Source organism: Marmota flaviventris, chromosome 19 (genome assembly GCF_047511675.1).
Source record: "Marmota flaviventris isolate mMarFla1 chromosome 19, mMarFla1.hap1, whole genome shotgun sequence".
NCBI lineage: Eukaryota > Metazoa > Chordata > Mammalia > Rodentia > Sciuridae > Marmota > Marmota flaviventris.
In genome coordinates, this window is record NC_092516.1 from 39,602,743 (window position 1) to 39,627,192 (window position 24,450).

At 48.4% G+C, this 24,450-nt stretch overlaps 1 long non-coding RNA gene and 1 pseudogene across 1 annotated transcript in view; both read left to right on the forward strand.

Moving 5' to 3' along the window:
• The window catches only part of LOC139702854 (uncharacterized), a 28,456-nt gene extending 24,774 nt beyond the window's left edge, over positions 1–3,682 (forward strand). The window contains exon 5 of the long non-coding RNA XR_011705428.1: positions 553–3,682. This is a non-coding gene — a long non-coding RNA (uncharacterized lncRNA). The remainder of the gene's footprint in view (positions 1–552) is intronic.
• A 2,108-nt stretch (positions 3,683–5,790) lies between these two features.
• Positions 5,791–24,450, forward strand: part of LOC114081221 (rho GTPase-activating protein 20-like) — a 30,137-nt pseudogene continuing 11,477 nt past the window's right edge.

The following is a 24,450-nucleotide window of genomic DNA, read 5'->3' on the forward strand; positions in this document are numbered from 1 at the left end:
CTTCCCTCTATTTCTCTCTTCAGTTCTGTCAATGTTTGCTTTATATTTGGGATCTCTGGTGGTAGGTGCATATGTATTTATGATGTTCAAGTCTTCAACCTTCTTTGTGTCTCATGACGGCTTTTGAAAATCTATTTAGTCTGCTGTAAGTTGGGCTAGCCCTACTATTTTTTGGCTGTCATTTGCATGGAATATATTTCCTCATCATTTTACTTTTTTTTCTTTTATTGATTTTATTTATTTATTTTTTAAAATACATGACAGCAGTGGAATGCATTACAATTCTTATTACACATATAGAGCACAATTTTTCTATCTCTGTTTACAAAGTATGTTCATGCCAATTTATGCCTGTATACATGTACTCTGGGTTTTTTTTGCATTACAATTCTTAATACACATATACCACGATTTTTCATATCTCTGTTTGTATATAAAGTATGTTGACACCGAATTGAAGTCTTCATACATGTTTCTTTGTATAATGATGTCCATCACATTCCATCATCCTTGCTAATCCCCTGCCCCTTCCCACCTCTCTTCTCTTTCTAGAATTAATCGAATCCTCCCATGCTCTCCCTCCCTACCCCACTATGAGTCAACCTCCTGAACAGATACTTCTCAGAAGAGGATACACAATCAATCAACAAATATATGAAAAAATGCTCATCATCTCTAGCAATCAGAGAAATGCAAATCAAAACCACTCTAAGATATCATCTCACCCCAGTCATAATGGCAGCTACTATGAAGACAAACAACAATAAGTGATGGCGAGGATGTGGGGAAAAAGGTACACTCATACATTGCTGGTGGGACTGCAAATTAGTGCAGCCAAATTGGAAAGCAGTATGGAGATTTCTTGGAAATCTGGGAATGGAACCACCATTTGACCCAGATATTCCTCTCCTTGGACTATACCCAAAGAGCTTAAAAACAGCATACTACAGGGACACAGCCACATCAATGTTTATAGCGGCAAAATTCACAATAGCTAAACTGTGAAGCCAACCTAGATGTCCTTCAGTGGATGAATGGATAAAAAAAATGTGGCATATCTGCACAATGGAATTTTACTCAGCATTAAGAAAGAACAAAATCATGGCATTTGCAGGTAAATGGATGGCATTGGAGAAGATAATGCTATGTGAAGTTAGCCAATCTCCAAAATACAAATGCAGAATGTTTTCTCTGATCATTTTACTTTTAACCTAGGATATTCTTAGATCTAAAGTGAGTCTCTTGTAGACAGCATGTGATTGGATCATGGAACAAAGATTTATAATTATTTATGTTAATTTTAGCTCTTAAATTTTATTCGCAATTAAAAATGATTTATGTGTTATCATTGCAACATTACAGGATTCTATATTCATCTACATATTTACCTTTAGCAGAGAGATTTACTTTTTCATATGGTTTTGGTTTTCCTTAGTCTCTATTCACTTAAACCTTAAGTACTTCTTTAGCACTTCTAATAGGACAGACCTAGTGGTGAGGAAATCCCAGAGCTTTTATTTATCTCAGTAAGTTTTAATTTCTGCTTCATTTTTAAGACAGTTTTGCTGGATATAGTATTTTTGGTTGACAGTTGTATTCCTTCAGCATTTTGAATATATCCTGCCACATCTCTCTACAAGGGTTCTGCTGAAAAATCCTCTGACCATCTCATGGAGCTCCCTTGTCCATGAGGAGTTGCATAACTTGTCCTGCTTTCAAGATTTTCTTTGTCTTTGACACCTGCAACTAAATTATATCTCATTGTATAATTTTTTTTTTGATTTAGAAATTGTATGTTCAGTTCTTTGCTCAAATTTGGGAAGTTTTCAGTTATTATTTCTTCACCCTACCCTTTCTCTCTCATTCTGAAATTCCCACAGTGTGTATACTGGTGCCTGAAGGTTTCTCACAAATCCCTTAGGCTTTCTTCATTTTCATTCCTTTTCCTTTTTGCTCTTCTTGATAATTTAAAATGATCTTTCTTTCTTTTATCATTGTCTGCTGTTGAACTCCTTAAGCAATGTTTTTTTTTTTAATTACTGTGTTCTATTAAAAATAGAAAAAGATCAAAAGAAAAATAATCTAGAAAGAATAGAATGTCTGTTTTAAAAATAGTTTTCCCTATTTTATATATTTCTTATTTTGCTTGTGAATTATTTTCCTGAATTAACTAGCTGTTGGCTTTCTTTTAGCTCCTTCACCATCTTTAAAATGGCTATTTTGTCAGTTAAATCATAGATCTGTTTCTTTAAGGTCCTTTATGGATATTTGGTTCGTTTCCTTGATGGTTTCATGTTTCCTGTTACTTTTGTTTGTCTTGTGTGTGACATTTATTGAGATCTGGACATTTCAAATAAATAGTCACCTTTGACAGTCTTTAGGGAATGATTTCATATCAATAAGCCCTATTAAGAGATTCTGAGGACCTCTCAAATATTTCCTGGGGATACATTTTTCTCTGGGCTTGTATATGTCATGTCCCCATTAAATGTTCATCCCTGTTTCTTTTTCCTTATTCTTTAAAAAAAAGGTACCTGGGATTGGACTCAGGGGCACTTGGCCATCAAGCCACATCCCCAGCCCTATTTTGTATTTTATGTAGAGACAGGGTATCACCGAGTTGCTTAGTGCCTTGCTGTTGCTGAGGCTGGCTTTGAACTCGTGATTCTCCTGCCTCAGCCTCCAAAGCCACTAAGATTACAGGCGTGTGCCCATTCCTGTTTCTTAAGGAGCTGCAATCCTGGTTTTCTCTGGTGTCTGTCTGTAACACTGCAGTCTGTGTGATGCCATAACAAGCCATGGTATTTGCCTTTGTTCTCAGCATCCCCCAACCCGATATCCAAACTATACTAGTTCTCATCAGTGCTCTGGGTCAGATGCAACAGACACCAGACCAGTGGACAGACAGCCACAGAGGCAGAGCATCAGATGCATATTCTACTTTTCTCATCCCTCTTGAGAAAGAAGAGGAAAATTGTGTTTTTTTTTTTTTTCTTTATTGTGGTTTGCTGTGCCAGGGAAGAGGGGCAGGGACACAAGTATACAAAATACAATAACTTTTCCTACTTTCCTTTGACTTTTCTCTTACATGGGATGCTGCACCCTCTTAATTGGATCCTGAAACTGTAACATAGCCTATTTAGCCTTTATGGTATCTATATGGAATAAGGATTTGGGGCTCCCTAGTCCTCCATTTTGCTTATGTTGTTCTACCCATTTCATTTTTGGACTAGGTTGATTTATAAATTAGAGCCCATTCATTGTAATATTCCAGTTAATTAGGAAGTATCATGATTTATGCACTTATTCTATGGATGAACCCACACTGATGGTGTCAGTTTCTTATTTTTTGCTGCACTTTGGGGTGTGAGAGAGTAATGCTCACATAACAAGACCATCTAGATGTTGCAAGGCAGAGGGACCAACTCCAAGTCACACAGCAAATGAATGACACCCCAAGATGGGGTCCAAGGCAGCCATTCTTCCCACTTTCAAGTCCCTGGGTTCTCAGGAACCCAGAGCCCAGCCACTGTGGTTCCTCCTCTGGACCAGGTGAGAATTGCCGCAAGTTCAGAAGTACTGCTTTCTCTCAAAAGGCTGGATAAGATTGTGCTGCTTCGGCCACCTGACCTCACTCCTGTGTGTAAGTGTCTGTGCCTGTTTTTCCACCAGTAATAAATGAATTCTGTCTTTGAAGGCATCTTGTTAATCTGCCCAATCTAGTTGTGAAAGCATATGTTCATGCCAAGATGCTCAGAGAGCTGTGATAATGCGGGAAGTCTCCACTCTACTATCCAGGCTCCCAGCCGAGTCTGAGGGGTGCAGGGCCCACAGCATTGCACTCATGAGGTATCAGGCCAGTGCTTGGCCTAGACAATAAGCAGGAGTGAGGCCACAGGAGATCACAGTGTTGGCTGCTTCCAGCTGTGCCCAGGGCAGGCCTGAGAAGACTCTCTCTGGAACCATGCCCACAGTGTGCTGGTTACTTGAGACATGTTCTGCTCTAAAAGTCCCAGGTTATTGGGTAATAGAAATCCATATGTGCTTTTGGTAACCTGTTCCATTTTACTATTACATTTTTAATTTGAAAAAATACCTCAAATGAAAATGGTGCCTACATGGCTTGTCAAGTTAAACTAAACTGATGTGGATTTTCTGCTCCTCCTAGAGGATTAGGAGAGGGCCTTGCCTCCCCTCAAAGGACAAGGATCTGAGTGAAGGCTTTGCCTTTTCTTCCTCTTTCCATCCACACATGTCAACATCAAATTACCCAAAGAATTACTACCCAGAGGTGGCTGACAATATCCTGGCATTTGTCCTGGCTCTAAGGAAACCAGTCCCAAACCTTGGCATGCACTGGGCCATGAAGCAAGTGGGCATCATGACGATTGACTGAACATTAGCATCTGTAGATTAAGAGAGCAGACTGAGTGGGCCTATCTGCTGCCAGCATTTCTACACTCAACTAAAATGCAATTGTTGATGTACGTGAAGAAATAAACCCCAGGTAAAGGGAATGGGGTTCCAGAGAGGCAGCAGTCACCAGTGGACTAGAGATTTTAGAAATGGACATGCTCATTGCAGAAGACAGAGTGTAGAGGCCCCCTGCAGAACATTCAGGGAGTCGTCTCTCTTTGAGAAGAGATACCAAGTGGGGTTTTGGGTGCATCTGCCCCTCCAGATATGAGCAGGGCCTTGTGAGACCTGGTGTGCCTGTTTGAACATAGATACCTACTCTCAGGGGTGAGTGCCCAGCCTGTTCTCAGGATCACTTAGTCCAAAGGAGTGCAAAGCCATTACATTGCTCTCTTCCAGATTTTATAGATTATAAAAAAACCCATTCACACAGGTTCTAAGGGCCACACAGACTGCATGCTCTGATTTCAGGGCAAACAATCCAATCTCAAGACTCAAGGCCTTGACAGGTGCAAATTCCGACTACCCAAGCAGGCTTCCTTGCTGACCTGGTGGGGTGTCTAGCCAGGGCCCTTCTCTTGGAGCTGTTTAATCCCAGCTCTGACCATTGGAGGGTCCTGCTGGATGGCCAGAGACCTTCCCTGCCCTGGGGTCTGCCAGTGAGAAGATCCTAAATACAATTAATTACCCTTTTGTACAAACTAATCTCCTTATTCCAGCACTTTATGTCTGCATTAATGAAAGATCAGCGTTGGAAATGCTGTTTTTTTAAATGACTTCCATTATGCACCCTCTTGGTTGCAGCTCAGTTGGGTTTATCACGGTGGGGAAGCACCTGCCTCTGGGCTGTGCAGATAAACCACGTTCTCCCTCTCTTCATCCAGCAGTGAGCTGGGCAGGCAAAGGAATTAAAATGCACAACTTAATTGGATTTTCATAGTGTCCTGCTGGCTAACAGAGCTTCCCTGGCTTTATTATTATACTCAAATGCCAGGTTTAACTCCAAGAGTGTGGCTTGGAGGTGGAAAGCATTTGCAGCAAACAGTTCATTAAGAGGTACATCCAGCCTTGCACCTCCTCTGAGTGTGGAGTGGAGCTCTCTGGGGCTGGGGGTTGGGGGTGGTTCTACTAAGAACTGAGTGAATACCTGGGATTATTCTGTGGGCCAAGACTGGCCTTGGACCTTCCTCCTCTCCATGTGGTTCATTTTGGGGATTCAGAGTGGTGAGAAATCATAGTACCCAACCCTGGGGTTTGTGTCTGACTATCTGCGTGGCCACCATGTGTGGCAGGAGATTCTTTTGTTCCACCCAGGAGAGGAGAGAAAGTTAGGAGACCAGGGAGATCAGGATATCCTGGCTAGAAGTGGTGGACATGGACTTCAACCTGAGGCTGATTGACCACTGGGATCTGAGTCCTGGGACAGGTAGGCCTTGGGAGTTAATGATTGAATGGACTAGTTAGTGCCTGTGAATGGGATCTTCCACCTAACATGGTAGTCAGGGTAGGCTGAGTGGGGCCTGGATCATGAGACTGTCCTGGGACAGCAGCAGGGGCCCCTCAAGGGTGAAAGCAGAGAAGTCAATCAGTTGCACTCACTGTTGGATGTCTGACCCCGCTGGAGCCTGGAGCAGGTGAGGGAGACCACACCTGTATGAGATAGGTGTTCCAGCCTGGAACTCCCTCTCCTGCTCTTAAGACAGAGAAGGTTCTGGACCCAAATCCAAGGGTGCACTTCCTCAGAACTGAACTTGGGCTTGGGAGATGGATTCTGCTGCCAAAGGGAACAAGTACTCTGTGAGCAGAGGTTCTATGTCCCCTCTGAGAGGACACTACTGGCCAAAGTTGCCTTGCCATCTTCATCTGATCTCTGTTTGGAATATGGGTAGGTCTCCATGTACTCATGGGAAGGAGTCTTGTGGGGCCTGCTCACTTTGACAATGCTGACTTAGCCCATCTCACACACACCCATGCCTCACCACATCCACATAGATGTGCACACACAGGCACGCAGACACATGCACACAGAAACATGTACATGCACATACCCATGTGTACATGCACACATTCATATATTCCAGGCACAAAGCTCAGACACACGTACATATTCACACACTCCACATACATGTGCATGCACAGACACAAACACATAACATAAACCACATATACATTCAACACCCATATGCACACACACACACACACATGCTCACCCATGCACACACATATCCATATACATGTGCACATAGAGACACATGCATACAGGTGTATATACTCAGATACACACATGCACAGACACACACTCATGCCCACCCAGATTCAAAAACTCAGATGTGTGTACACAGGCACATGTAGACACATAGATGTACACACAGACAACCATGATGCACACAGACACATAAGAATTTAGTCATAAGACACAAGCTTACACACACGCATGAACACAGACACAGACACACAGGCACACGCAGAGGCACAAAAGCACTTGTGCAGGTCCGTGCTTCCCCTTTGGCTGGGTGCTCCAGCTGTCTGCTCAGCCTTCTCAATGTAAGGACAACAGAAAAACCCTGAGTCCAGTGTCACTGACAGCTGATTGTGCAATGTGCACACTCACAGCTCAACGCTTGTTCCTCAAAGTAGAGCAGACTAGAGTCCATGCCATGCTGAATCAATTCTGGGAATTCCACAGATTCCAGACATATGGCCTCCAAGGGTGGGCCTCTGGGCTGCAGCCACTGCCTTCTGGATGCCCTTTTCTCCTGTGGGAACAGGACAGTCCTGGGCATGGCAGATGGTTTCCATGTGGAAGAGAATGAGCCCTTGTCCCCTGTAACACATCAGGTCATCCACTGATGGGTGGAGGACTCTCAGGAGAGTCTTCTCTAAACGCTCTGCCTGGGAGATGCAGGACGACCTGTGGCCTTAGGGTAGGCAGGCTTCCTACCCACACTACAAAAATGCTAACCATGGAACAGAAGGTGGGAAAAATCTGGATCAAGGCCCAAGGAGGCCTGGTCCCCTTCTTCATGCCTTTCTCATGTCTCTATTGCCCTTCCCAGGAAGCCATCCAATTGGAGACTGGCAGGTGGGTGAGTCATGCTCTGGTCTGTGTTGTGGGTGCCTGTGCTCCTGCCTGGGGGTGGCAGGGCAAGAGGAAGTGGCCTGTGAGTCAGAGGCCCCTGTGGGACACTGACCTCCCTGTGTCACCAAAGAAGCCTGAACAGGGAAGGGAAAATGGGACTATGGTTTCTGGTCCTGCGAGAGAGTGGACGCAGAGATACATAGAGACACACAAACACACTTGCTCAAACTCACTTAGGCATACAGGTATAGACACAGGCCCTCTGCTTATGGACCACACCTCTGGGTGGGTCGGTAGAACAGCTGCTGCACAACTGTTCTGCCACCAGCCATGCTGAACCTGCAGCTGACTACCTTTCTGGGTCTGTGACCTCTTAGATGTGGGAAGGAGGGTCCCCTGGAAGTTCCTCCATGGCTTGCTAACCATGAAGCATGGCTTCAAATCCTAAAATGCCATGTGAGGACCCTCCAAAAACTCCACTTAAGAATCAGAAGTGGATGGGATGTATGCCAAGGAGTATTTGCAGAGTCTGGGGATGAGAGAAGCCAGGACAGGAGAGGTAGGGAGGTGGGTGCCCGAGACAGGATGGGGGAGCAGCCTGGGAAAGGCACAGCTGCTGCTGCAGAAGTGGGAGCTGTCTGATGGGGGTCGCTTCAAGGCAACAGGAGGCCTGGAGGGATTTTGTAAGATGGACATTCTGTTAGCACAGATGGAGGACTGATTATAGCGCATCAGTGTCCCTCACTGAGCTGCTCTCTTGCCTACAGCCTGGAGGCCAGGTAGAATCAAGGTCCCAAGGACTCTGCCTCCAATGACATGTGTGAAATCTGTAAATATGGTGCCTGACATGGAAAGAGGCACTTTGTGAATGTGAATTGAGGGTGAGGATAGGGAGTTGACCCTGGATTACTGAGGTGGGCCAGAGTCTACCTGACCAAAGAGGAAGTGATGGGAATTATTTAGCCCTGAATGTCGACAGCTCTGGATTTAGACAGACAGGGGAGCAGACCTCCCTGAGAGTCTTCAGAGGAACCAGCCCCATGACACCCTGATTTCAGCCCAGGGACACTCACTTCAGATTCCCCACCTGCTGAGCTGCGAGGGAATAACTGTGTGCTTTTAAACAGGTCTTTTTGCAGCATGGGACACAGGAGGATGGGCACGAATGAGGTGGTGACTTCCAGAGGGAGGTTTCATCCCCCATTTGACACCTGACCCCAGGATGTCCCTGCACATGGGTCCACAAAGGGACTCAGGGGCCACATCTTCTCTTCTTCCTGGTGTCAGTGGCACCTTCAGCTGAGACTGTGCCTAGGGTGAGAGAAACTGGGAAGCCAGAAGCGTGTGCCTGAAGCTCCCTGTCCCCTGTCACACAGCCGTTATCAGCTCTTAGTGTCTCCAGCACAGCCTTGGGTCCTTTTGCTCAATTCAATATAGAAGTCACAAAGAGGCAGCACCATCGGAACAGGGGTTTATGGGGCTTCTGCCAGAGCACAATGGGACCATGCACGGGTGAGGGCCTGACCCACTCTTGGGGGAAGCGAACAGTAGAGCTTCTTCTGATGGCAGCTTGCACAGATGCACTGGCTGCAGCTGAGCACACTCAGGACCTCTGCAAGCGTACCTTTTGCTCTTGGCACCAGGACAATGCACACTGGCTTGTTCATATGCTGGGCCTCGTTGAACTTGGCTGGCAGAGGTGCTCATGGAAAATTCTGTGTTGTGAGGGTGTGGGAAGGTCCCTTACATGCTTTAAAGGAAGCAGGGCTTTGATAACCTATCGTCAAAGATGGAGAACATGGCTGGGAATCAGGCCTTTCTTGTTCTGCCTCACAGACCCCAGTGCTTTGGCTACCACCAATTCTTCTCCCCATCCTGGTGATCTTATGCCCCCAGGCTGGGGTGTCTCCTCCTGGATGGCTGAGACATGGCTGGCAGGGGCCTCCCAGGGGGTGCAGAGACCCATACTGAGAGCTACCTTCCAATCATTGGAGGAAAGTTGGTGGCAATTAATGAGGAGAACGCCCAGGTAGCACATGACTCTGAGTCCTGGGGGACGGGGAAGGTACCTGAATCATGACTGTCTCTGCAAAGCAGCCAGAGGGACTTTGAAAATGTACGTGGGCTGCAGTGGCCCCTGCTGGTGCCTCTCCAGAGGCAGCACCACAATGGGCATCCTCTGACCTTTTCTGGGGACTCTATCCTCTCCCAGGCCCACTAAAACTCTGTCCCAGGCAAGCCTCATGCAAGGCCCCTGATGGGAACATGCTAAAGCATGGACAGACTCCTACCAACCTATGGGGGGACCCATATTTTCAGCTAAAAGAAAGGGCTAGGCATGGCCAGGACAGCAAGCACTTTACAAACCTGGACACAGGGACCCTTGTCAGCCCTACCCCGAGGCCTGGATCTCTGGGATATGGAGACCATGTGAATTTGTCAGAAAACTCTCAATTGGTCAGAAGGCTCAGAAAGAAAAGGCGAGGGCAAAATCCTGCAGCCCTCTCTCTGACAGGCCATGTGGGGTTGGAGGGCTGAACCGGCACTCAGCCATCCCCAACATGGGACACTGTTTGTGGGTACTCTGGATTTCACTGTGTGCATTTGGGGGAAATAAACATGCACTTGCCTCTTTTTATTCTTAAGCCTGTCAAATTTCCAGGTTTTAAGGAGTCTGCTTGCTGGTCCAGGCTAAAGAAAAGAACTCAGTGGGACATTGGCAGACCCCTGGGGAAATCTCTCTCTCCTGCCTGTGGCTTGGAGGGTCCCGTGGGAAGGAGTGATGGGGACCTTAAAATGGACACAGCTGATCTCCATGAGACCTGATCTGCTGCCTGAAGGAAGCAGTGGAGGCCATACTTCTTTATAGGGATTTGAGTCTGGGCTCAGAAAGGAGGTAGATGGTCCCCACCTTGGGGATCCAGGGATCTAAAGGACGGGCCAGGGGCCTATTCTTAGCAGAACCAGGCCTGGGGCCTTGATGCTTTCCTGGTGGCCAATCTCTAAGTTTTCAGGTCATACTGGTAGGTTCAGGTCGCAGGAGAAGCCAGGAGCCAGGTGTTTAGGATGAAGCCTATTGGAGAGCCCAGAACACTTTTTTTATTTGGGGATACATCAGGAGACTGGGGACATTTGACCAGCCCTGGGCCAGCCCCAGGTCTGACATCTCAGCTAAGTATAGTCTCTCATCCTGCTGGGCACGTGCAGTATCAGGAGGGTGGGGCTGGGCTCAGATCTTACACGTGATATCTGGATCCAAGGCCTATACCTCTCCCAGTGGAGCACAGTCCCAGAGCCTTCAATTCCAGACTGGACGGAGATAAGGAAGGAGCAAAAAAACATAATAAAAGTAATCAGCAGCAGCTCAGTGGACTGTGTCAGATTCAGGGCTAAGCTCCAGTGGAAGGTGGTGGGCACTATTTTGGGATTAGCTCACATTTCCTCCCAGCCTTTCCCTCCCTTCTTCTTTGGGAAACAACACATCAGTGGAAATCAGGGATGAAGGGATCTTTGCTCCTGGTTTCTAAAAACTGAGGCCTGGCAGGTAAAGTTGGGCACAGATTGGGCAGCGTGTGAGTGGTGGCAAGGGCTGCTTCAGACCCTGCATGTCTGCCACGGGCTTCCTTCCTGCAGGCCAGTGGGTACCACAGGACATGGTGCTGTGTGTGTCCTTAGACACCAATGCCCCCCCACCCCCCGCCACATGCCCCCCCCCCCCACATGCTTCTGTCACATAGACCTGAATTTGTGTATAGGCACACACAGGATACATAGGCATGTGTTTATACTGCCATGTGCTGACAGACATGTTCACACATGCAGACGCACACAGATGGGTGCCTGGATTTCTAGCTGGGACAGGAGGGTGGCAAACACTTCTGGCCTATGGATTCAGATGGTGCCCAGTGCAGCCAGGCTGTGAAGGGAAGAAATGTCCCTTGGGCTTTGTGAGTTTGCTCAGGACGTGATCGGGCTGACTGTCACAGGGCGAAGGTCACTAAGGCAGGTGTATTCAGAACAGGGCTTACCCTTTTGTATTGGGCTGACTAGGGCAGATGGGGCTCCAGCCCTTGGACTGGCAGGCCCACCCAAGGCTTCATGAGGGCATGGGGTCATTTCCTTGTGGTAGTTACTCATGGGCCTTGTGGGAGGATACCACAGTCCAGGCATGGCCTGGCACAGTCAAGGCATGGCCTGAAGTCCAGAGTGGGGGTCTAGGGACCGTTCACCGGCATGTGATTCCCCATGTATGTTCCCTACACATGCCATGGGTGTTGAATGATGCCATTTGGTGTTTCATGATTGCTAAAAGGACACCAGGAAGGTGGTGGCTGTGGCCCTCAGGACAGTGCCCACAGGCTCCTTAGGCTCAGTCAAAGGCCCTCTGAGCATTACCAAGGAGCTCTAGGTCTTCTAGACTTGGGTTGCGTGAGAGTCTGCATAAGTTCAAAGTTCATTTCATGGAGGTATCTTGTTGAGTGCAAGAGTGGCAATTGGGAATCTCAAGTGGCCATCTCTGCAGGAGACCAAGGGCCCACTCTTCCCCTCACCCCTGCTGGGTCTTGCACTTGGAGCAGGAACTTGTTTCCTTGTTTTTCTGGGCCCAGAGAGATTCCCTTGGACCACCAGTGCCTGCAGACACCATTCCTTTTCCAGACCCTTTGGGTCTGGACCCTGACTTTGAGTGGCAAGGATGGGAAAGGGTCCCCACTTGTTACTCCAGTCACTGATGGGTCTAGACAGACTCCTTCTCATCACATGCCCAGGAAACAATATCCAAATATCCATTGCTCCCCAGCTCTGCAGACAACATCCTTGGCCTGGCTATACTGTGGAGAAAGAGAGTCACACCATGGTCTCCAGAGCTGTGGTGACAGCAAGGACCAGCCTTAAGGCAAGGCTGCCAGCTCTCTCCCCCACCTACCTGGAGCTCAAATAGCAGGGACATGCTATCTCCTCTGCTCTCGTTCTGTGAGCAGTGATGTCAGAATTTTAAGAATGAAGTGGACATTTATTGACCTCTTACATATAAACTCTGAATAGCTGCCATCCCTCTGGTTTTCAGATTCAGTGTTGCCAATGGGGGGCTGGTGCCATTCAGGGACCTTGCCATGGGTGAACTGCAGGGCTAGGATACCCAATGGGGTGAGCCTGGCTCCCAGCCTCTGGGCTTTACCACTTGACTCAGTTTCACGGTCCCTGGGGATGCTGACTGACTCAGAGTCCAGCTCTGTTGGAAGGGAGCCATCTGCTGGCAGCTGTGCCATAGGAAGGCAAGGAGTGACCGCTTGGTCAAGGAAGGTAGAACCCTCTGACCTTTTGCCTGCCTGGTGCAATGCAAGCTGGTGGGTTTGAGAGCTACTTCTAGTGCTTGAGTGTTCTGAAGGCAGCCGCCCCTTGCATCTCAGAAGTAGGCAGACTAGCTTCACTAAATAAAAACTTCTCCATGCAAGGTGATGGCTTGACTGAGGCCTGTTCTCTTCGTTTCCTCAGAGGACTGCCTGGCCCCTTGCCATGGCATAAATTATGTCCCCACAATTCTCCATCATAAAACTAGATCATTTCCTGCAAGCGATTCATGATCATTCTGATCATGGGGTCTTCATGTGTACCCAGAGCCCAGGTGTCTGGAGTAACTTCTGCAGATGGGGGAGGCTTGGCAAATCATTCTGAACATTGTGACTATAAATACCTAGGAAGGAGTGAAGAAATGGAGACACTTTCCACACCCTCTACTATCCCTTGTCTCCCTTAACAACCCAGAAGAAATGAGGGGAGGGACTTGCTTTTCTTCTACCTCTGTCCCAGGGAGAAGAGCAGCAGATGCTCCCATCTGCAGGAGCTTGTGGTCCACACTAACTCTTGCGATGCCTCCAGGAACCCACCTCACCCTGACTCCAGCACCAGGTATGGTACCTGTTGGGGATTGGTCATCTCTACACCAGAAGCTGCAGCTCTTACTTGCTCATATTGTAGAGATTTTTTTTTTTTTTTGTAAATATAAATATAACTAGCTCAGCAAAAATAAAGAACTTGTTCCTAAGACAGCAGCAGGGTCATCTGGAAAGACGGAGCTGCTAGAGGCAGGAGCTGCCAGGGTTTCCAGACCGTGGCCTCCAGCCTGGGCCTCCTGCTCTCCCTAAGGGCACAGAAGCAAAGCCACTTTGCCTGGCCTCAGGACCGGCTGGATACCCTCAGGTTCTGAGTAGCATAGCTTCCCCAGAGCAGCTGCTCTGGAACTCTTGGGGTGACTGCAGGAACAATGTACCACACACACAGCTGCAGAGGGGCCATTCCTGGTGGACATGCTGCCCACTACTTCCCTCTCTGCCTTATCAACATGGCAAGTTTCTCTTGGACATTGTCCAGGCCCAGGCCTGCATGGCCGGGGACACAGAATACTGGTAGAAAAGCAAGCACATGAGCTCCTACAGGGGAGAGGCCTGCATCATGGAGGGGGCAAAGTCTGGGCACAACCAGTCAGGTGCCTGCTGACCAAAGCCCTCCCCAGAGCAGTCCCACACAGGCCAGGGAGCTCCAAGGACTGGCCCAGAACATGAAGAGCCTGTGAGCCTCTCAGGCTCTCCGGGAGGGTGGGGCCCCAGTCACACACACGGGACACAAGGTGGAGCCAGGCCTTCCATGGGTGCGCATCTGGGATAAAGGCCCAGGGACCTTGCGAGCCTCCCAGCTTCCCCTTCAGCTCCTGTAGAATGACCTTCAGGCTCTGGCAGATGTTCTCCTGGGCTTGGGACCTTGAGTTGACCTCCTGTGGGTCTGTGATGGGTGCTTGCAGGGTGCTGAGCGGGCATAGAAATCACAGGTATGTGGGTTTGTTTTATCCTTGAGGAGTCCAGGGTTGCTACATTGGCCATGGCGGTGTCCTGAGCCTAGGACAGAGCTGTCAACTCTCATCCAGGACCTCACATGTGTGAGTGGTGGTTCACATGCCAAGACCTTAGTAGAGAACTCTCTTCTCCACTTTCTTCAAACTCCCAGCTGTCCCATCTCTGCTGTGCCTTAAAAATGATCTCTTAGTGGTTTGGGTGCTTTCTAGGTGCGAGTAACTGTATGTCTGATCAGCATAGACTTGGCAGATGGAGGACAGGCTGGGCCAGCTGCCCAGCTCTGCCAGGCTTGGCCTCCTTGCCTCCCATGTTAGCAGAGAAAGGGACATGTAGGAGTGGGGACTCCCCTGTTCTTTCTTACATGGATAATAGTTGTTACAGATGTTGCTTCCTTTCTCAGTTCCTGGGGCAGGGGAGCTGAGTGCTCATCTTGGGCCGTCCATCAGGGCTGAGTGCACCTGGTTGGGGGGGATTATAAGTGTCCCATGCTGCCCATTGCAAACTGCTGATTCTGGCCAAACTGAGAGGCTTGAGGATGCCTGATGGGAAAGTGGGCACAGGTGAAGTCTGCTGAGACCAGTAACATTTCTTGGGGGTAGCTTCAGGATTTTCCTTCCTGCTCCCATGTGTGGGGCACCACTGCCCAGTATTTTCTGTGAACTGGGTTCCCAAAATGGTACAAAGCAGACTTCCCTGCTCACCAGGGAGCTGCCAGACATAAAGGGCGTCTTCAGCCTTCCTCTGGCTACACATACCTAGGTCACCAGGCCCATCTCCCCATGTCTGAGACTGCACCCTGGCAGCTTCAGGGAGGGTTCTCCCATAAAGCAGTTGCTCTGTTTCCAGCTAGGATAGAGAGGTGAGGTGAGGAGTCCTGTCCCTAGAAACATCACAGGCCAATGTCATACTCGCTCTGATCCTTTGAAAATAGAATTGCCTGGACCTACCTCACAGCAACATAGCGGGGTGAGAAGATCCTTCCAAGTGTTCAGCTCCCTGCAGCTCCCAAGAAACTCCTGTCAGCCTGAGAGTGGCTGCCCCATAATCATACTTGTGCTCAAGTCATACTTTGTTAAGACCTGTGCTCTCAGTCCTCTGCACCTTCTGTGTGCAGCTCATGGGAACCCTCACTCCCCTTAGTTGATCTGTGTCTTCACCACATTCCTTATAAGTCGGAGGATTAATTTGCCATGTGTCTTGCTCCCTAGAACATGCACTATGGGAGAGCATTGCTGGCTGCCTGGGCTAGGGTTACATCTGTTCCCTGGGAGATCATAGACGTGTGGCAGATAAGCTGGTGAACAAACTGCTTGGTCATGGCCACGGTCTTGTCTGGGAAGACCTCTGCCCCATTGGAGAGGAGTTCCACTTCCTCTCACCTGGGGCAGGAGTTGGGGTTGCTGCCTCAGAGCCATGCTGGGGACTCTGGTGTCACCTGTGTATGGGCACCATTTCCAGACATTTCTCCTGAACCACAGCTGTCCTAAAGTGAGGTGCAGTCTTGTGGGACTCATGGCACAAACCCAGGCAGAGGCTCTCCAGAGAAGAGGAAAACATACTCCCTTCCTAAGAATTCTGGGGGTATTAGAATTTTATTAGCTTTTAGTTGGACTCCAATTTTAAGCAAACTAATGAAATCACTCTTTAAAAAGCACTCTTTTAAAAAAATTTTATTTATATGACAGTGGAATGCATTACAATTCTTATTGCACATATAGAGCACAATTTTTCATATCTCTGGTTGTATATGAATTATATTCACACCAATTCGTGTCTTTATACATGTACTTTGGATAATAATAATCATCACAATCCACCATCATTTCTAACCCTATGTCCCCTCCCTTCCCCTCCAACCCCTCTGCCCTATCTAGAGTTCATCTATTCCTTCCATTCTCCCTCTCCCTATCCCACTATGAATCAGCTTCTTTATATCAAAGAAACCATTCTGCATTTGTTTTTTTTGGGATTGGCTTAACTTCACTTAGCATTATCTTCTCTAACTCCATCTGTTTACCTGCAAAGGCCATGATTTTATTCTCTTTTATTGGTGAGTAATATTCCATTGTGTATCTATGCCACATTTTTTTAATCCATTCATCTATTGAAGGACATCTAGGTTGGCTCCATAGTCTAGCTATAGTGAATTGTAAAAAGCACTCTTTAATATATTTTTTTTTTTCTGGGCGTTTATTTCCATAAATTATGGAACTCAGCTCAGGAACTCATTTCCATGGGGCAGACCTCATGGAGGGGCTGGAAACCTCTGCACAGTTGCCCTCGGAACTGTGGTTCCTGGCACAGTTAATCCATGTCACCCGAAGCCCTTCATCCTGTGTCTTGTCCTGGGTGAAAACAGTCCTCAGCATCCTACGGCCAGACTGTATGGATGGGCAGTAAAGGACTGGGGGTGGAGGACAGAGGGACCCTGTGTGTGCAGAGCCTGGAGGGAATGGTCTCACCTGCTTCTATGAGTTGGTTTAGAGTGAAAACTCTGTGTGGGGAGCTTAACCAGCTGTTTTGGAGTTCAGGACCGACCCACAGTGCCTTAGCGATGCAGATGAATAGACAGAGCAAATTTAGTTTTGTAATTCCTGCTACCAAACAGGCTGTAGTGGACCAATCAATACCTGGACCTCTGACTTGAATGGAGATGACATTTAGGTTTTTGAGAGTCTTGGCTTCTGTTTTCTTCCAGGTGTGACTGCCACAAAGTTTCCCATACCTATCTTGGGCCTCCCGCAGAGCTTTGGGTCAGGTGGTGTCCCCAAGAGACAAAAACCCAAACAAAAGCAGGCGTGTCCAGCATGGTCATGCTGCCTCCATGTACTGTTTGGTTTTATGTGCATTAGTTTCACCTGCTAATCATCCCCTCTGGTGACAAACTAAAGGCTAACGCCTGCTTCCTTGGAGCCAGGCTGGGGCTGACCAAGTTACAGGGCATCTTCCTGTACCTCTGGTGCTGCTTTATCAAACCACGTTGGACTTAGAGACTTAAAACAACACATGCTCACTCCCTTTTGGTGCTGGAAGTCAAGGTCCAGGATGCACTCCACGGAGTCAGAACGAAGGTATCAGCAGGGCTGGCCCTTTTGGACCTGCTGGGCTCAGTCCTGGCCTCTTTGGGCTTCTGAATGCTGCAGGTTGTTGTCTTCAAAGCTGCTTCTCTGCTCCTGTTGTCCCCTCAACTCTTCTTTGGGCATCTTGCCTCCTTTGTAAAAACACCCACTTGGATAAGCACAGTGATCCCAAGCCTCAGGGTACTTATCTTAACCACATCCATAAAGGGCTTCTTGCATGCAAAGTGATACATACCCAGGTTCTTCTATGGCGGACACTTTTGGAGGCCCAGATTTATCTGACCATGCCCATATCTGGTGGGAATGCACCTTGGTGTGATTCCTCTTCCTTGGACACAGGGTGGAGCCTGAGCCAAATGTCACTGCCTGGAGCAGGACCCCTCTTCCCCCAAACTGCTGGCCTGAGCACAGTGCCTGTGTGCTCAGAAAATGGGAAAGCTGGTCAGTGTGGCTGGATGAGGCTCTTGGGCTGAAATGGAGGCTTAGCTGGGCTCAAAGCAGAACTGTTGGCCATCCTGCTAGGGAAAGGAAGTGAGGCAGGGCTGGGAGGCCTGCCCAAGCCAGCAGAGGCACAGTGCCTTGGGCAGCTGACCCAAGCTGTTCTCTGATGCAGTGGGTCCAGGATAGGGTAGAGGCTTTGCCTTGCCCTTTCCTATACCTAATTCCTTTCCCACCCATCTCCTCTCTTGGTGAGAATGGGCTGGAGCAGCAGCTGTCCAGGTAGCTGGCTTTGAGGTTTTCCAGGTGTACTCTTGGTGGGCACTTCCCAGCAGGGCTGCAGCCCTGCACTGGGTCCTGGGAGACTGCAGCCATGAGGGACTTCCCAGGGGATGTTGCCATAGGCTGCTTCCATCCTACAGGCACCCAGAGGGTGTCCCCCTACTTCCAAGAGAGCTGCACATAAGCAGGGACTTCTCTCTGGACCACACACTTGGGATCCCAGCCTCCCATAGCCCTGGCTTCAGCCAGAGTCTTTTGCTCTCCACATGGGGTTCTGTGCCCCAAGATTCCTGGGGATGCCAACTCCTGCTCCTGGATTGGAGCCCTTCTTATGCACCCTCCTGCAATCCACACCCACAAGCCAAGTGTCAGTGGCAAGGGAGCACCAAGACACTCAGAAGTGGGCTTGGCAGGACATATGAAGAGGACAGAATGGCCAGAGAGGCCAGGGAAAAGGAACAGAGCAGAGAGGGAGTTCCTGGAAAGAAGCACAACTGACTCACTCTCCAATGACCCTGGAAGGCCCTGTGATTCTCCAGAAGGTCCAGCTCACCTGGGCATGGCAGATACTTCCTAATTTTTGTCAAGTGACCTGAAAGTTTGCATCATTGATCTAGCCAGGCCAATCCGTATATGGAAACTTGCAGAAGGGCCAGAACATGTGCTTATTGCTTTTAAGGCTGGAGAGTTCTGTCATGCCTCCCCACTTTCTGACTCTTCTCTGCTTATTCTCCGGGAGAGGGATCTGTGGTTCCTGAGACCAATTAGCAGTGATTTGCATGGTAGCCGGATGTGTCCAGTCTGGTTAGAGCAGTTATGGAGGGATGGGAGCCTGATACTGAGTCAAAGGGCCACTTGCTCAGCCTGGGCTTGGCTTCAACTCATGAAAGGGAACTCTTAAGTGTATCTGGCCAATGGCTAGTCACAGAGTCTGCACTTCTGCTTCCTGAGGGACCCACAGTGGAAGGGTCTGCATAGAAATTCCCCAGGACTCTGCTCACTGCCCCTTCCTGAAGGGTCTTTCATGGAGGCTCGGGTGCCATGTGAAACATGACAGCATTCCTCGACTACACATGGGACTTTTACATCTTCCCTTGCTAAATAAAACAGAGCCTGGTAGAGCTCTTTCCCTGGGTTGATGCAACTTGTCATTGGTGAGACAGGCCATCAACACTGGGGTAGGGTCAGGGAGATAAAGGGGAAGAGCATCACTTTGTACAAAGGCAAAATAAGATAGAGCCCTTGCAGATGGCTCCTGGCATTTACCTTGCCTAGTCTCATGTCAGCCACCACAGTCAACCTTCTGAACAGCAAGACTTAAAGAGAGTCTTTTGATTCTTCATTAAGAGAGTTGTCATAGAAAAATTTAATGGGAAAGTAGTTTTAAACCACCCATATCAAGAAGGAGTCTCCAGGGCTTGGGTGAGTGTGTGTTCTGCCTTTTAATTCTGTTCATTAGCAGGTTCTGCAGAGGCTGACTTTGAAAGCACTGGGAACCAGGAGGGGGAGAAGAGGAAGTGGGGAGGGGAGGAGTGAGAAGAGGGAGAGGAAGGGAGGAGGGAGAAGAGGAGAGGGATGTGGAGGAGGGAGAGGAAGTGAAGAAGGGGAAGAGAAGGGGAGGAGAATGGGAGGAGAGGGGAGACAGTAGGAGAGAGAAGAGGATGGTGTAGGGGAGGAGGAAGGGAGGAGGGGAGGAGGTCAGAAGGAGGATGGGGAGGGGAACGATAGAAGGAGGATGGGGTAAGGGAGGTGGGTGGGTGAGTGTTGGCAGGCCAGTTGAGATGCTGGACCCAGGGCTGGCTTGGCCTGTCCTCTGCCTTAGAACTTGGTCTCCTGGCCTGTGAAGTGAGGAGGTACCCAAGGATCTGGCACACTCTCTGTCCAGATGTGTCACTCCCTGATGAGGAACACTAAGATGGAGAAATGCAATGAATTTAAGAAACTTCCGAACTGTCTCCTAAGTGGTTACCTCACAGTGTCTCTTCCCAGCATATGTGAACATTCAGAGGCACCACAGAGCTCACTTTCGTGTGATGGCCATTGGGCCAGGGCGGGGGTGTTCTGCTGGGATTCCCTGCAGAATTGTTTTGGTCCCTTGCTGAAAGTCACTTGTGGGTCTGTTTGTCCTTTCTGGACTTGACGCTTCTCCAGTGCATCTATCTGGGGTTTCTGGTCAGACCTGCCTTGAACTCAGCAGCTTTATTTCACAACCAGTTTTGGCAAATGCCTCAGATTTTCACCTGGAGGCTGTATCTGTTGTTAGGTCTTCCATTAAATCTCTAAGTTATTTTGTCAATTTATGGAAAGAAGTCTGTTGGGATTTCATTGACTGACTACATCAATTTGAATCCTCCATCTAAGATATTTCTCTTTATCATGATTTTTCTCAGCAATGTTTTATAGCTTTTGATATAGACTTTTTTGGTAGATTTTGTTAAATTCATCCCTCAATTTTTGATATTATTGTAAATTGTATTTTCAAGTTCACTTTATATATATATGTATATGTATATGAAATATATATATATATATATATATGTGTGTGTGTGTGTGTGTGTATGTGTCTATACTCATATAAATGTGTGTATATACACCTATACATATATACAGGTATATACTTTTTTTGTGGTGCTGAGGATGGAACTCAGGGTGTCATGCATGCTAGGCAAGTACTCTAACACAGAGCTACACCCCTTAATTTCATTTTAAATCAATAATATGTAGAAGCAGAACTTATATATTGACTTGCTTTCCTGAATGTTGCAAAACTCACTTATTAGTTCAAGTTGTTTTCTTATAGATCCTTTAGGATTTCTATGTCATATTACCTGAAAATAAAGATAATGTCATTCCTTCCTTCCTATATTTGTATCTTCTTCCTTTTCTGTGTCTCTTTGCACTGGCTGGAACCAATGTTGAAGAGGTGAAATTGGAAACTAATCTTTCCCTCTCTCCCCACTTAGGAGAATTCAGTCTTTCACCATTTGTTTTAATGTGAGCTGTAGGAGAGAAGCCCGCTCTGTACCGCTCACCACTCAGCAGCATGAAGCACACACTGGTCCTCATCTGAAGCCACAGAACCAGTTGAGTGACTCCAGGGTGGCAAGAACAATGAGCCCATGAATGCATCAGTGATACCATGTGCTGTGAGAGGAGAAAGCAGCATCCTGGACCCAGAGTCCAAGCCAGTGTGTGCTATCAGCTCTACCAGGGTGTCCAGAGAGCCTATCAATTGCCTCCCTCTGTCACTTTTCCACTTTATGATCCACTGAGACTAGGTGATGCCTTTCCTTAGTAAGACCATAACAGTGAAGCATTTCCATAGGGCAATGATGGTCCAGAAGACTGGGCTGTGTGGGGAGGTGAATGATTGCTCATCTCACACTCAGCCTCCTGACTTGCAGTCTGCACTTGGCAGGAAAGCTGGCTGAGCTAACCTTTGATATGGTGGATGGAACAAGGTTCTTGGTTCACATACAGATCCACATGGCTGCATGGGGAGCCCAAGCCTGGCCTGGCTGGACACCCATTCTGAATGATGTGGGTGAGGCCCACATGCCTTCTGCATCCTTCCCTCTCTCTACCTTCCAATCCTTCAATCTCTCAATCCCTCAATCCCACAACTCCCATCATGCACTGGCCTGAGGAGACATATAGGGTGGAGCCTTCTGTTCTCTTGGATAACAGCTTGGAGCTCTGTTTGTGAGATCTTCCTGATCATAGAAGAAAACAAAATTTTCAGCTTGTGGCTGGCTTGGGCACAGCCTTTGAGGGATTCCAGAAACCTCAAATCCATTTCATCTCAAGCCAAGTTAGGGGTCTTCTTACATTTGGTAGTTCTCCTCCAGACTCAAAAAAAAAAAAAAAAAAAAATGAAAGCATTTGGAAACTGTAAACTTTGAAGATGCAGAAGAGCAAAAGGCACAGATGGGCTGTGTCATGTCCAAGTCACAGTCCAGGAGCATAAACATGTATGCAGAAAGGCAGGAGAAACCATGGATGGGGCTGCTTTTATCCCACGGAAGCTGGAAGCTGTCTTCCTGGAAGATCTTTTCTCTCTCCCTTTGTGCCACTTGAGTGACCCAAGCTGAAGTCTCAGATGAATAAATGATTGACTGAGGCTTGACTGTCAAGCCTGACCAGGAAATAAGCATAAACAGGGTGCTTGTGTGGACACTGGTGCTTTGCATATGTGGGAAAAATTGACTTCCAGATGCCTCCAGGCCTTGCTCACCACGCACAGTGCTCTGTGGGGAGAAGAGCACTCATCTCATGGGAGGGTTTTAGGCAGCACTGTTGATCACATGTGGAGCTCCTTGTGCAGTTTTGCTGAGAGGTCAGCACAGGCAAATCCTTTCTGCTCATTACTGGTTTTGCAGAGCATCTCTGGATTAGAGATTACAGGAATGCTAATAGAGCTGCCTCTGTCTGAAATTCTGCAGGACGGTTTCCTGGATACTGACCTTCTCCTAGCTGGAGGACAGGGGCTTCTGGAAACAGTGTTGCTGATGACTTCTGCAAGGGCCATATGATTTCTGAGATGCAGAACCAACCTTGGAGCCTGGTAGGGTAGGGCAGGGGTGGGTAGCCTTGAAAACTTGGTGACAGCAATGTCTGTGGAGGGTTGGGGTGTGTACTGACCTTCAGGTGAGCTCAGACAGGACATTTTTCTGGAGTGTGTACCACCTGAGGAGGAAGGAGAGTGTTACGTGGGGTGCCTATCCACAGGAAGTGAGGACTTCTAGCTCCCCCTGCAGGGTAGCTGGAAGTCCCTTCTGACAGGTAGATGTTCTAGGTTCATGTGACTTGTCCTCTCAGGACATGGGTAAAATGGTAAACACAAATGACAGTGGCTACTGGTGCTGGGTAGGATTTGTGTGCTCAGTGCTCAGCTTAGCTGCACTGGGGTTGGGAAGCTGACTTGTCCTGGGTGTCGAGAGAGTAGGATGCCCTGTGGCTGTCCCCCCACAGCAGCTACAGAGGTTAGGAGGGTCTCTGGACACCAGAGGCCCAGGGAAAGGAGGGGTCGGCATGGGCTAGGAGAGGGAGTGTGATCACTGGCCTTAGGAGCAGGGCTGAGGAACTCATCCTAAGAATCAGGATGCCCCACTGTCCTCAGTGTAGGTCTAATGTATTGTCATAAGAAGTGACCCTCACAGGGTCGTTTCCTTGTTTAAATAAATTTAAGGTGGGATGATGAGAACTAAGGTAACTGGGGAGCACTCGACAAATGTGGCACAATCTCTACATGGATGGAGAAGGAAAGACACGAGAGAACCAGCTGACAGAGAAACAGGCAGAACCCCGAGGCATAGAAGCACCTTCACCCAGCTCTCAGTGGCCCCATGGAGGGGTGAATACAGACCCGACTTGCTCTGACCATGAAGTGGGGAAGCCATGATCACTGAACAGTTGTAGAGACTCAGGAGTCAGGGGCCACTGGAGGGGCTTCAGGACAGGACGTGAGTCTGTTTCTGGCTCTGACTTGATCCTTCTGCTGACCACATAGTGTCCCAGCCCCAGATGTCCCTCCACCCCTGCAGACCCTGACCTTTCACCTGCCATGGCTTTCTTTAGCCCCTCTGACCAAAATCTGCACACTTGGCCTTCCTTTCTACCACTTCCTTTCCCATGTGGCCTGACACGTACCTCCTCCCCATGGGTGGGGGATATCTTTTTCCTGGGTTTCTTGTAAGAGGTTTTGTTGGGGGATTTTTCTCTTTAGGTTTTTTTTTTTTTTTTTTCCTGAATCAGTCCTACATCTTCCTTGTCTCCTTCCAAGTCAAGGGGACATACCAGGGGCCGGGTTTTCCTTCTCTCCTGGCCAGGTGTCGACTATGGGTGTGTCAGTGCAGTGCTTGAGATTTGTCCAGGCTCAGGGTAAATGCTCTCAGGCACCTTCCACTTACACAGGCTCTGGGTTCCCACTACTCAAGGATCCTCAGTGTCTCGCATCCTCATGGGCTGCATGTCTTCACCCTGATGGCTTGGTTCCCATGGCTGCTTCCCCTTGCAGGCTAGACTGCTCCTCACAACTGTTCTGTCTGGTTATCTCTTGGCTGTGCAGGAGGATCCTATGTCAGTGAAGTTTCCCAAGCTTATTCTCACTTGGGCTCCAAGGGCAGCAAGGCTGTCAACAGCTCTGCCCTTGTAACTTTCTGAGCTCTGGCTTCTTACGGCTAGAATGAAGTGTATGATACCACCACCTCCTGGGTTGCCACCAGGTGAAACTAGGTAGTGCCACAAGCCCTGGACCTTATCAGGCTGGAGACACTTTCCATTGCCACCCTTGTTTCTGATGGTGCTT